This window comes from Pristiophorus japonicus, chromosome 4 (genome assembly GCF_044704955.1).
Source record: "Pristiophorus japonicus isolate sPriJap1 chromosome 4, sPriJap1.hap1, whole genome shotgun sequence".
In the NCBI taxonomy this organism is placed as follows: domain Eukaryota; kingdom Metazoa; phylum Chordata; class Chondrichthyes; family Pristiophoridae; genus Pristiophorus; species Pristiophorus japonicus.
Window position 1 is genome coordinate 133,064,598 of NC_091980.1, and position 12,530 is coordinate 133,077,127.

General features: G+C 45.7%; 1 pseudogene; it reads right to left on the reverse strand.

Annotated features, from left to right (window-relative positions):
- Window positions 1-7,889: 7,889 nt before the first annotated feature.
- LOC139262675 (ferritin, higher subunit-like) lies at window positions 7,890-11,372 on the reverse strand (annotated as a pseudogene).
- Window positions 11,373-12,530: the final 1,158 nt, after the last annotated feature.

Genomic DNA, 12,530 nt, shown 5'->3' on the forward strand with positions numbered 1-12,530 from the left:
ATCACACATTCAATCCATTTGAAGTATGCATCTACAATCACGAAGAACATTTTTCCCAAGAATGGGCCTGCATAGTCGACATGGACCCTGGACCACAGTTTGGACGCCAGGACCATAAACTTAGTGGTGCTTAACTGTGAACATGTGAACTGTGAACATTTGCGCACGCAGGACTCTAAGCCTGCATCGATACTGGGCCATCAAACGTCGGATCTGGCTATCACTTTCATCAGTACGATGCCTGGTTGGGTGATGTGGAGATCACTAATGAAAGTGTCCCTGCCTTTTTTTGGCACCACTAACTGATTACCCCATAGGAGTCAGTCTGACTGTCTAGACATTTCATCTCTGCACTGCTGTTACGGCTTTGTTTCTTCCTGCATCTCTAACGGGACACTAGACCAACTCCCGTGGAGCACACAGTTTTTTACTAAGGACAGTAAGGGGTCCTGGCTCATCCAGGTTCTAATCTGGCGGGCTGTAGCAGGTGATTGCTCACTCTCCAATGCTTCCATTACCATAACTAAATCTGCGGGCTGTGCCATCTCCACCCTTGTGCTGGGCAATGGCAGCCTACTGAGAGCATCTGTGTCTGGCCTGTGGCAGATGGCGTAGTTATATGTGGACAACGGAGCGCCCATTCTGGATGCGGCCCGACGCATTCGCATTTATCCTCTTGCTTTCAGAAAAGAAGGATCTAAGCAGCTTATGGTCCGTTTCCAATTCAAATTTGAGCCCGAACAGATATTGATGCATTTTCTTTACCCCGTAAACGCACGCTAACACTTCTTTTTCAATCATGCTATCGGATCTCTCAACCTTAGACAGACTTCTGGATGCATAATCAAGCGGTTCCAATTTTGCAAATTCATTAGCTTGTTGCAATACACATTCGACCCCGTACGATGACGCATCAAATGCTAGTACCAAACGCTGACATGGATCATACAACACAAGCAATTTTTTTGAGCATAACAGTTTCCTCGCTTTCGCAAAGGCATTTTCTTGGCTTTTACCCCATACCCATTCATCTCCTTTACGCAGTAACGACTGCAGGGGTTCATCATGGGCCTGATGCCATCCGCCGTGATTCTTCTCTCCTCGAACTCCACTTCAGGCACCAGGAAAACGCATTTTGAGCGTTTTTGCCTGAGCCCCAGATGATTAAGCCGACTAAGAAACTCCACCAGGTTCTGCAGGTGCTCGACGGTGTCCTGACCCATAACCAAGATGTTGTGCTGGAAGACCACGGTGCACGGGACCGACTTCAGCAAGCTTTCCATGTTCCTCTGGAATATCGCCGCGGCAGCTCGAATCCCAAAAGGGCATCTGTTGTAAATGAAGAGACCTTTTTGCGTGTTGATGCAGGTGAGGCCCTTCGATGATTCCTCCAGCTCCTGCGTTATGTAGGTTGAGGTCAAGTCCAGCTTCATGAATGTTTTCCCTCCCGCCAGCATCGCAAATAGGTCATCTACCTTTGGTAGCGGGTATTGATTCTGCAGCGAGAAATGATTGATAGTTACTTTGTAATCCCCACAGATTCTGATGGTGCCGTCTCCCTTTAGGGCTGGAAAAATTGGACTGACCCACTCATTGAATTCGATCGCCAAAATGATGCCCTCTCATTGCAGCCTGTCCAGCTCGATCTCCACCCTTTCATCATATACGGTACTGCTCTCACCTCATGATGGATGGGTCGCGCCCCCGGAATCAAATGCATTTGCACTTTTGTTCCTTGGAACTTCCCGATGCCTGGTTTGAACAGCGAGGGGAATTTCTTCGGACCAGGGCACATGAGGTGCCGTCGACGGAAGAAAGCGCTAGGACATCGTCAAGTTCCAGCGTATCTTTGTCAGCCAGGTTTTGCCGAACAGCATGAGGCCATCGCCCGGTAACACCCAGAGTAGTAACTCGTGCACCGCTCCATCGTAGGTGACCTTTACAGTAGCACTGCTGATTACAGGAATCAGTTCCTTTGTGTATATTCTCAGTTTAGTATGAATGGGAGTCAGGACTGGCCTTGAGGCCTTGCTGCACCACAATTTATCGCAAGTCTTTGTGCTCATTATGAACTGGCTTGCGCCCGTGTCCAGCTCCATGGACTCCGGGAGTCCATTTAATTCAACCTTCAGCATAATAGGGGGAAACTTTGTGGTAAATGTGTGCTACCATATACTACTGCCCCCTCAGTCTGAGGCTCTGGTTCGTCGTGATTCACTGTGAATCTGTCCTCCTCTGCAACATGGTGGTTTGCAGGATTAGCAGGGTTTGCAGCTCGCCTGCACCTGCGTTGGAGGTGTCCCATTGTTCCACAGCCCTTGCAAATGTATCCTTTGAAGCGGCATGAATGGAAATGATGATCACCCCCACAGCGCCAACAAGGTATTAATGTCCTTGTATTCACAACCCTTGATGGTGGACTCTGAGTCATCTGCGGACGTGCAGCTGCAGGCTTGTAAGTTCTGCCCTGTACATTTCGATTCGCAAACAACATTACTTTGTTCACAGTACTTGCAGCAGCACTAGTGTGCTGAGAAATTTGTTTGATATTGTCACTGGTGGTGATAGAGCTCCCACCTGGGCTACCGCTATGGCATTACTCAAGGTTGGGGTATCTACAGTCAAAACTTTGCGAAATATTACTTCATGGCCAATGCCAAGTACAAAGAAGTCCCTGAGCATGTGCTCCAAGTGTTCTTCAAATTCGCAATGTCCGGCAAGGCGCCTTAGCGCAGCGACGTAGCTCGCCACTTCCTGGCCTTCAGACCTATTGCATGTGTAGAACCGATACCTCGCCATCAGAATGCTTTCCTTCGGGTTTAGATGCTCCTGGACTAGTGTGCACAACTCATCGTTCGAATTGTCTGTGGGTTTCGCTGGAGCGAGCAGATTTTTCACGAGGCCATACATTGGTGCCCCGCAAATGGTGAGGAGGATTGCCCTTCGTTTGGCAGCGTTCGGTTCTCCTTCCAGCTCGTTGACCAGGAAGTATTGGTCGAGTTGCTCCACGAAGGTTTCCCAATCGTCTCCCTTTGAAAGTTTCTCCAGGATGCCCACGGTACTCTACATTGTTGCAGTGGGGTCCATCATTTGTATCTCATCGCCAGTTGTTATGTCTTGAATAAAGAGTCAGACTAGATGCTGCAAGCTCAAAGTAAGGTTTGACCATTGTCCTTTATTACAGTTCTCAGAGTGCCTCTCCAGCCTGTGAGGTCTCCTTATGTACAGGTGCTCCCAAGGGATTGTGAGCTTCCTTGAGACTCCAGGGGATAAGCCCTCTGGTGGTTAGACATGGTATTTACAGGTTTACATACATAACACAACACATGTGCATTCGGCAGGTGACTGCTGCACTATATACCCGGAGGAATGTCGATATAAAGTTCCCCATGATCACTCAGGCAATGCGTGACAGGGCTGTGGGCTTCTCCAGGATTGCTGACTTCCCAAAGGTACAGAGCTGCATTGATTGTAGCCACATTGCCTAGCAAGCACCTTTGAAGGATTCTGAGATGGACAGGAACAGAAAAGGCTTCCATTCCGTGAATGTGCCTCGTGTGTGATGATATGCATCGCATCATGGTAGTTGATGCGAGATAGCCTGGGAGCACCCACAATGTGTTCATCCTACGTGAGAAGGGCAGTTCTGACTGCTGGGAGATAAAGCGTTAGGCCTCGCCATCCGGCTCATGACGCCCCTACATGCAAGCCGGATGGAACCTGACGGGGAATACAACATGTAGTACATTGCCACATGCAGCATAATAGAGAGGGCCATTGGCATCTTGAAGCAGTGTTTCCGATGCATGGACCATCCCGGAGGCTACTTGCTATATTCCCCTGAGATTGTCAGTCAGTTCACTGTTGTGTGCTGCATGCTGTACAACTTAGCCATCATGAGGCAGCAGCAGCTGGTAGTAGAAGACCCACCTGAGGTGCGAGTGGCTGATGATGAGGAAGAAGATGCAGATGACGAAGAGGAGGAGGAGGACGAGGATGAGGAAGCCATGCAACTACTTGAAACCGGAGCACGACGGCGGAGGAGGGCGGGCGGTTGTACCCCTTTAACGATTTCTCGAGCCTTGCACCAGCAGCTCGTCCGTGAATGCCTTCCTGCCTCAAGACTCAGCGGCAACTATTCCACATGGACCATGTTTAGTGTTTGGATCTGTTTCGTAATGTTGTGTTGTGTTAATGGAAAAATAATGCAAATGGTTCTTCTTTATTTCAAAAAGTTGTGTTAGTAATGGAACAAATAATGGAAATGATTCTTCTAAACTTCAAAAAGTTGTGTTAATAATGGAAATGATTCTGTTATAATTTAAAAATATATATTATTCAAAAGTTTAACACTTGTTTGTACTTAACTTTAATCAAAATATTCTTGTATCAAACTTTAAAGTTTTCAGTTAAGATCACTTACAAACTTTAAGCTCACTTACAAACTTTAAGATCACATACAAACTTTTAAACTTGTGAATTTACATAACTTACAAAAAATGTTTAATTTGAGAACAGTTACAAAAGTAACAACAATAATACCAACAACAACAGCAGCAAAGAAAGGCTGCACCTCGCCTCCACCTTATGCTAAGACCACCCGCTGTGCTTCGTCTTGGTGACTTGGATAGCTTAGGTGAGTGGGTAAAAGAATGGCAGATGAAGTATCATGTGGATAAATGTGAGGTTATCTACTTTGGTGGTAAAAACAGAGAGACAGACTATTATCTGAATGGTGACAGATTATGAAAAGGGAAGGTGCAACGAGACCTGGGTGTCATGGTACATCAGTCATTGAAGGTTGGCATGCAGGTACAGCAGGTGGTTAAGAAATCAAATGGCATGTTGGCCTTCATAGCGAGGGGATTTGAGTACAGGGGCAGGGAGGTGTTGCTACAGTTGTACAGGGCCTTGGTGAGGCCACACCTGGAGTATTGTGGACAGTTTTGGTCTCCTAACTTGAGGAAGGACATTCTTGCTATTGAGGGAGTGCAGCGAAGATTCACTAGACTGATTCGGGGGATGGCGGGACTAACCTATCAAGAAAGACTGAATCAACTGGGCTTGTATTCACTGGAGTTCAGAAGAATGAGAGGGGACCTCATAGAAACGTTTAAAATTCTGACGGGTTTAGACAGGTTAGATGCAGGAAGAATGTTCCCAATGTTGGGGAAGTCCAGAACCAGGGGTCACAGTCTAAGGATAAGGGGTAAGCCATTTAGGACCGAGATGAGGAGAAACTTCTTCACCCAGAGAGTGGTGAACCTGTGAAATTCTCTACCACAGAAAGTAGTTGAGGCCAATTCACTAAATATATTCAAAAGGGAGTTAGATGAAGTCCTTACTACTCGGGGGATCAAGGGGTATGGCGAGAAAGCCGGAATGGGGTACTGAAGTTTCATGTTCAGCCATGAACTCATTGAATGGCGGTGCAGGCTAGAAGGGCTGAATGGCCTGCTCCTGCACCTATTTTCTATGTCTATGTCTATGTCTATGACTCCACCCCTGCACGCAGGTACCGAGCTTATTTTTTTCGAGGATCTCGGGTAATGCGCACTTCTTGATGGGGGGGCATGGGCAGGCAATAATGTGGAAGGCCCGGCTTGGGCCTCTTCAGAGGCTGGTCTGGGGATTGGAGTGCGAGTGGCAATTGATTCTGTGAATGGCTGTGGGGTCTGGGCGTGTTCCCTTATTGCAGCAACGAACTCCGACATTCTCTCCCTCATGTGCCCTGACAGGGTCTCAACTACCTGCGACATTCCCTCCCTCATGTTCATCAACATTGTATCAGCTGCCTGCAACATTCCCTCCCTCATGTGCCGAATAGTGTTCCCATTTCTCGTGAAAGTATTGTTACTTCTCCCGACAGTCCCGATACCTCTTCACCCACCCCACTGATGGTGTCCAGGAGTGATCGCGTAAGGTCAATGCTCTCCGCACTCATTGCCATCATCTGAACCACACCTGTTAGATCCTGCACCTCAAGAGAGAGCTGTCGAGCTCTCCTTCCACTGCTCACCCTGGGTGTGGCTCGCTGCACCCCACTGGATCCCGCAGCTTCGGACGGTGGGGCCCTGGGTGTGCCTTGCTGCACACCACTGGAATCCCCAGCCTCGGAGAAACCATGGAATGTTCCAACACTCGTACCACTCATTAAAGGGCCTGGCACCACAATAGGCAGTACCTGCACCTCCGCCAGAGTGGGTACAAGAGCGGGGGCTTCATCCATCCCCTTCCCCTACCCCTCCCCCTCACACCCATGCTCTTGGTCTGGAAGGTGGCACTGGAAGATGTTCTCTTAAGGCTCGTCCGTGTCTGAATCTTCTTCTGTATCGGCTTCAGCCTCATCAGGGTTGGCCGCAAGTTCTACAAAATATAACAGAATAGACAAATGATTAGCAGCAGAGGAAGGGGCAGGGTGACATGAGTAGGCTCACACAGTACAGGCAGCAGGCTCATTTGAAGGACCACGATGAATGATAGCACATTACATTAACCGAAGCCTGACTGACAGAGATATCCCCATGAATCGAAGCATGGCTAGCCCGCGCAGCACTTAACATTTAGCAAAGCCAGACTGTAGAATTTGCAGGGATTACCCTCTCCATCAAGTGTGGGCCCAGCTTGTGCAGTGGTGGTTGCTTTTCTCCAGGCAGGACCCATCAAAGTAGCGACCCTGTCTTCCAAGGATGTCAGTGGGTGCAGATTTGCCGGGTCTCCTCCTGTTCGAGTTCTTTCCCTTTTGTTGTGTGCCACCTTCCTCTGCAGTGATGAAAATATAACTTTTTAGAGAGGGAATCTTTCTGCTGGGTGGGACATATACTGATGCTCACATTTACAATTGCAATTCCAGTGAATAAATGAAAATATTACTTACACTAACTACTTGACCAAGGTCCTGCTACTTCTTATTGCACTGGCCTCCAGAACTCGGGGTGGTCACCATTGCACAGTAATCTTCTGCAAGTTGGTTCCAGTGTTTCTTCATTTCTTTTGGTGAAACTTTTATGTGACCTCTACTGGTGTCCAGCTCTTGCCATCTGGCCTCAATTACAGTAACTGGTGTCTCCACTTCATCCTGTGAGAAATTCTTGGTCTTTGAGCTATGTTGCATATTGTATTGCAGCTCCAATTTTTCCACTGAGAATTAAAGTTCTCACACACAACTGGCTCTTTAAAAATGGCTGAATGCAGACCGGGAGCTGTACTGGGCATACGCGTCTATTGCAGTCACGTAAAAAACATCATTTTTTTCCCGCGCATGTGCTGGGGGGAGCATCATTTTTTTCAGTGCAGACATTAAGCTCCACCCCCCTAAAGCTAAAGGACAGGCTGCGTGGCGCCAATTTCAAGAAATAGAACGGGGAAACTTGCAAGTTATTTTTTTTGTCCAGTCAGGGCCAAAAACAACTGGCGTAACTCTTGCAATACACCAAAAAACGGCATTGGGGAAAATTGAGCCCAATAACATGCAATGGCTGATGATGGCAATTTAATTGCACCCAATACAGTTCTCAGCTAAATTCCAGAAACTAACTTGTAAACACTGGATTTTTACAGCTGCAGCATTAATATTTGAATCCATTCTCGGGGTGAAGGAGGGAAATAGAGATCTAGTTGGATTTGGACAGGATGATTGTTATTTTATATCAAATGCAAAGTGGGACGAAATACAAATTGCTACATAATTTTCTGCTAGAAATACGTCGATTTTGCGACCGGGTTTTTGGTGCTATTTCACCCATTTTGAAAAAACCCGCTGGCCGGGAAATTCGGTGACATTTTGCGGCAGCACTTTCCACGTACCGCTGGGCAGAGGAGCGCCGCTGTGCCAGACCCGATATCGCATTTTCACCAAAAATGTGACTCCCTGTACCCGTATTCTGTGCTCAAAATACCGATGAGGAAAAACCTATCATAGCAGCCCTGCCAGCATCGGTAAGTATGAAGACCTGCAAAAAGGCAAGTTAAAGTTTTTATTTTTTAATTCTTTTTCAATGATTTGATAGATAAGTGTCTTGTAAATGTTGTGAGTTTTTTCTTTTTCCAATTTATTTTTTGGTCGTTTTCCACCGTCCCAAGGCCAGCCTCAGACTGAAGTTGGCGAGGATCGCAGTTTGCGCCATGAATCCTCGTGCAACGCCAATTTTAACCGATGAGAAATTACATTTCCGATCTGCTAGCGATGCGAAAATGGTCATTTTGCCTAAAAAAAAGAGTTTTTGCTGAAACGTGAATTTCTAGCCCATTTGTTTATGAATTGAGGGATTTGGCTTTCGGGCCCAGAATGGGGTGCGGGGGTGGGGCAAATGATTTTCCAGAGAAATGTGTTGAACTTTTTGGGACTTTTGATTTGTGCATTTCATGAAATACATTTACTCCTTCCCGAAACGATATATTTTGTTGGAATAGGACACATATATTCCTTCTATACGTTTCTCACGTGAGCCTAGGTCGTGCTATTCGATCATGTTGGGAGCGGGGGGAAGAGAAGCTGGCCCAGAACCATGGGAACGAGAGAATCCACACTAACCAATGAAGCGGGGTCAGCAAGCTGATGTCACTAACATTTTTCCTCCTCACCCAATTGTAGTCCCCGGAGTTCAATGTACTCATAGATTGGTCTGTACAGCAGTTTCTGCTATACAGAAAGTCTACAGCAGCAGTGGTGAGTTCCATCACTGAATTACCTGCAGTAATAACTGAACAGGATTTATAGCAACAACTTAATACAAATAGCTCTTCTCAGGGCAGATACACTTAATAGAATGCTACAGACCCAAAGCTAGAAAGGGGAATTAGACTGGATAGCTCGTGGTGGACTGGCATGGACACAGTGGGCAAAAATGGCCACCTTCCACACTAAATTTCTATGATTCTGTAATCCAGGACTTCACGAAAATAAAATGGCACAATTGAGTGCCCAGAAGACATGCCCTGTATTGAGTTGCCATTTATGAAAGAAAGTGAGAGAGAGAAAGTGAGAGAGAGAAAGAGAGAGAGAGAGAGAGAGAGAGAGAGAGAGAGAGAGAGAGAGAGAGAGAGAGAGAGAGAGAGAGAGAGAGAGAAAGAGAGTCGTGGGAACGGTATTTTTATTTAGCTGTCAAGACCCTATCCTCCAAGTTATCGCTCTAAACCTTACCACCACGAGGACACTCCTTAACCCCAACCTTGACCATCCTTTGTCACTCAATCAATTGTCTGAACGCCCCAAACCCCCTCCCCTCCCCTCAATGTTTCAGGTCTTACAAACAAGTCTGAATATCCCAGTCAATATATTGCCATTACAACCGAGGAAAAACAAACTTCATAGGACTAAATCCCATAACACTGTTGCACAGCTCAGTGTAATTCTTATTTTATGTAAACCACATAATGTTGATTGATTGAATGGTTGCTTATTTTTCAAACATGCGAAAGAGACAAAACCCAGTACAATGTTGAATAGTTTATTTACAGTTATGTTACATTTCACATCAGAATCTCAGGTCTCACAGCTTCTTGTAAAAAGTCACAAATCATCATTTCCTATAGGATTGGGGGTGGGGGGGGGGGGAATGTTGGGGGGGTAGGGCAATTATATAAATACAAGTACTAAACAATAAGCTTGATCCAATAGTCAGTTTAGTCACTCTCCCCCAGGGAGAGCTTGTCAAAAGGTACTCTCCCAGGCCATTCTCAGGGGCTCCCAGTCTCTTCAGGTTGGTGATGTGATCACCAAGCTTCTTGATCATCTTCACTTGTTCATCCTAGTAGTGGGTCTCCAGGAAGTCACACAACTGAAAGAGGGAAACTAGTTACATCCCGCAGAAAATATCAAGGAATGTCAGCTTCCCCTTCAGAGTTTGATTTTAATGCCCTTGAACTGGAGGATAATCAAGTGGTGCAATTGAGATTGATGGAATTACTGCATCATTAGATTAAACTTACTGCACAATAGGTGTTGAGATCCTGCGATCACAGACACATTTACTAGTTGCTGTCTACAGTAGGCCAACTTCCCACGTCCCTTCCCACTGCTCCCCAACATAAAATGGAGACACACCAACACAAAGCTATTGGGCATGCAGATCTTTTAATTAGGCTTAAGGACAACAAGGTTTCACAGTCTCAGCCCAAATTAAATTATTAAGAACTTACATGAGGGTCTGTCCTCCCAGTGGCAAGTTTGTGCAGATCCAGCAGACTCTGGTTCACGTTCTTCTCCATCTGCAGAGCTCTCTGCATCACCTCCAGACCATTGCTCCACTCATCCTGCTCTGGTTTCTGGAAAGAAAGAAAACTCTATTAGTTCACCAACACCAGATTAAATAAACATTTCAATCAAAGTCTACGTTTCCATGAACCTATTTGCTAGAATATAAAATTGCCATTAACCTATAACAAGCACTAGAGTCATATTGATAAGACAAATAGCTTGGATGTATTTAAGAGAAAGCACATGGGGAGAAAGGAATAGAACAATATGCTGATCGGGTTAGAGGAAGCATGGTCGTGTGGAATATAAAAACCAGCACAGTCCAGCTTGGCTAAATGGCTTGTGTGCTGTAAATTGGAACCAATTTTTTGACAATGTAATGGGAACATTCAGTCTAATGGGAGCCAGACAGAAGGCTACTCCTTTATTGAATCCAACGTTAATATCCGCCAAGATGATCCGTCCTCCATGCCGATTCTGGAATTTCATCAGTCTCAGCATGCTCACGTTCCTCGTGTGACTGCTCCTTGAAGAACTCCGAAAACTGACGCAGGGCAACAGCATTACCACGTGTACTATACATAATATCACCTCAATATTGTGCTTTCTTTCAAGGGTTCAAAGTCTCACTAAACTTGTATGTTCATACCCGATGCAATAATAAACCTTGGCCCAACATCAATGACTTTTTTTGCTAGGGGGTGGCGGGGGAGGAGGAGGAATGGAACGGGAAAGAAAGGTGTTGCAGATTTCCACCATACTTTCAGGAAATAATACTTCCTGACTTGCCCCCTAAATAGACTAGTTCTAATTTTAAGATTACATCCCCTCATTGCAAAGGTAAAGTAGAGAAAGTCCATGGAGTTATTTAGAATGAGGATACAAATACTGAATTTCATGCATTAAGTGCAGAATGTATTCCAAATAAACTTCAACAAGCTCAAGAGAGCTCAGGAAAGTGACGCATTAAGATGCAAGATACTCAGAATCGGTGGGCTGGATATAACACAGAATTTCGTAAATTCACATTACATCATCTCCATTGTGAAGTGGTCAAAAATACAAAACTCAGCATAGAGAGATAAACATGGGAGGAATAGAGCTGCATGTTCATCTGCTTGTTGACAGCATCCTCGCAGTCCTGGTGGTAGTTCTGATGCACTTGAGAAACCATTTTGATTATTTTTCACAAATCTAAACTTTGTTGAAGCAACAAGCTGAAATTTAACTAACATCAAACTCCTGTATTTAAACTGCTGGATAATCCAAGGCGTGGCAGCCTAGAGGATGAGTGACAGTCCTCAATACCCAATCAGAAGTTGTTGTCTCTCAGAGCACCAATCAACTAAAGGGAGGAGGGGGATGGACTCCCAGAGCCAGTCAGATGTTTGAGCAATGAGCATCATTGGCTGACAACTCAATGAGGATCTCAATTGTCCTAACTTTCCTCAAACACAGTTCAGAAATTCAGCATCACAGGTTTAAATGAATCTTCTACTCTTTGGGCTAATCAAGTGTGAAAAACTTATAAGTGCCCCTTTATGAGGGGGAATAAACAATATGTTCCTAATCTGAGAAAACTAACATAAAAACTCAAGTCCCTCTCGTGCCCACTGACCACGGAAAGCCTCAATCATACAACAAGCACCGCGTGCTCCCTCTCCAGGGACATAGAAACATAGAAACATAGAAATATAGAAAATAGGTGCAGGAGTAGGCCATTTGGCCCTTTGAGCCTGCATCACCATTCAATAAGATCATGGCTGATCATTCCGTCAGTACCCCTTTCCTGCTTTCTCTCCATACCCCTTGATCCCTTTAGCCGTAAGAGCCATATCTAACTCTCTCTTCAATATATCTAATGAACTGGCATCAACAACTCTGCGGTAGGGAAATCCACAGGTTAACAACTCTCTGAGTGAAGAAGTTTCTTCTCATCACAGTCCTAAATGGCCTACCCCTTATCCTAAGACTGTGTTCCCTGGTTCTAGATTTCCCCATCATTGGGAACATTCTTCCCGCATCTAGCCTGTCCAGTCCCATCAGTTTCTATGAGATCCCCTCTCATCCTTCTAAACTCCAGTGTATAAAGGCCCAGTTGTTCCAGTCTCTCCTCATATGTCAGTTCCGCCATCCCAGGAATCAGTCTGGTGAACCTTCGCTGCAGTCCCTCAATAGCAAGAATGTCATTCCTCAGATTAGGAGACCAAACCTGAACACAATATTCCAGGTGAGGCCTCACCAAGGCCCTATACAACTGCAGTAAGACCTCCCTGCTCCTATACTCACATTCCCTAGCTATGAAGGCCAACATACCATTTGCCTTCTTCAC